This window comes from Camelina sativa, chromosome 8 (genome assembly GCF_000633955.1).
Source record: "Camelina sativa cultivar DH55 chromosome 8, Cs, whole genome shotgun sequence".
In the NCBI taxonomy this organism is placed as follows: domain Eukaryota; kingdom Viridiplantae; phylum Streptophyta; class Magnoliopsida; order Brassicales; family Brassicaceae; genus Camelina; species Camelina sativa.
In genome coordinates this window covers 26,794,641-26,796,372 of record NC_025692.1, presented here as the reverse complement: position 1 = coordinate 26,796,372, position 1,732 = coordinate 26,794,641, and the positions used below count along the sequence as shown (strand labels likewise).

The following is a 1,732-nucleotide window of genomic DNA, read 5'->3' as shown; positions in this document are numbered from 1 at the left end:
GAGAAAACTTTCTTCTGGTTCAACTTTAGCTTTCAGAACGTTATACGAACTTAACATTGGCTACAGATTAAAAGAAATCATGTCAACGTATGACATTTCTCATTCAGTGTCTTCTACACATGTTATCAATGCATGCTCCTCCAATCAGGTTTGTGTTTTATTATTGATCACTTTTATATTTTTGGTTCTCCAACAGAGGGTCTTCTTTGCAAAATAGTCATGTAGCCAAATAACATTAAGTGGATGGAGTATATGTTAGTAAGCTGATTTTTTTTGAAGAATGCGGTGATATTGGGATTAATGTTGGTTGAAACCAAACGTACAATTCAGGTGCATGAAGTCTTGAAGTTGGTAATTGAGCTTCTTCCAGCTTCATCCGTTGAGGATAATCAGCTGGCATTGGAAAAGGAAAGTTTTCTTGTCAATCAGCCTGATCTTTTGCAACAATTTGGAACTGATATGGTTCCTGTTATGATTCAGGTTATTTCCGACATACAATTTTATTCTCTGATTATTTCTGATTATTTCCGACATACAATTTTATTCTGATTTTTTCCGATTTAAGGTAACCTCTCAGCCGTAAAGCCATAAACTTTAATGTCCTTTGAGCTTGGCAACACAATTAACGAAGCCACATGTTTCCAACGAAGAGGTCTGCTCCATCGTTGGAAAGATCTCATAAATCAGTCTTCAACATTGTTCGGGATACAAGCCTTGCGGATTTAAGTAGATTCAAGCTCCTAATGTCTATTGATATGCAAACATTGCCGATTTAAGTATCTGCCAAACTCCCGATCCTATGAGAAGAACGTATAAATGTTCATCGTAGCAGGTGTTCTATGCTTTTTTTGGCTTAAAATAGTCCTAATCAAATAATGAGGAATTATTCATTAACCAGTGTCTGACCAAATTATTAGATAGAGACTATGCGACATATAAAGTCAAAGAGAAGAGACATCCACTAGACCACTAGAGTCCATGACTCCCATTGGTTTATAATAAGAGTTTGGTTTGGTAGAGAGAAGAGAGCTCATGAAATGAAGTAACGAAAGAAGATTAATTTCTTCTTAAATTAATTAATGTGGATTCACAAGGCCCAGTTCAGTTTTGTTATTCAACTAAATTTTAATCTACTTGTGAATTCTTTAAGACAGCTGTTATTGGACCATGGGACTTCAAATTCTGCTGGACATTATTGGGCCTTTCGGCCTTTTTATAATTCCACTTTCGCAAATTACGGGAATACCCTTTCAAGAAACCCTAAGTAGCTAATATGTGCTTTAAAAGCACACAGCCTCATTGGCAGACTCTCGTTACAGCCAAAAAAACTCAAAATGGTTGCTTCAGCCGCCGCACGACCCCTCATCTCCGTCCAAGGACTTGACGGTGACATGAGCACCGATCAATCCACCACCGTCACTTTACCCGACGTCATGACTGCTCCCGTTCGACCAGACATCGTCAACTTCGTCCACGCCCAGATGTCCAACAATAGCCGTCAGCCTTACGCAGTCTCCAAAAAGGCTGGTCACCAGACCTCCGCCGAGTCTTGGGGAACTGGAAGAGCCGTGTCTCGTATCCCTCGTGTCCCCGGTGGGGGAACTCACCGTGCCGGTCAAGCCGCGTTCGGAAACATGTGTCGTGGTGGTCGTATGTTTGCTCCGACTAAGATCTGGAGACGCTGGCACCGTCGCATCAATGTCAACATGAAGAGGCACGCGATTGTTTCTGC

At 40.9% G+C, this 1,732-nt stretch overlaps 1 protein-coding gene across 9 annotated transcripts in view; it reads left to right on the top strand.

The window, feature by feature from the left end:
- Window positions 1-1,732, top strand: part of LOC104708856 (E3 ubiquitin-protein ligase UPL4) — a 20,447-nt gene that overhangs the window by 7,361 nt on the left and 11,354 nt on the right. Inside the window, exons 20-21 of one of the 9 annotated variants that reach the window (XR_002033102.1) lie at window positions 331-480; window positions 566-894. The exons of 6 other annotated variants lie outside the window; for them this stretch is intronic. The gene's annotated coding sequence lies outside the window, so the exon portion shown is untranslated. Of the gene's footprint in view, window positions 1-279; window positions 481-565; window positions 895-1,732 lie in introns of those variants that run through there. 2 more of the 9 variants (XR_002033103.1, XR_002033101.1) reach the window with 2 other exon arrangements.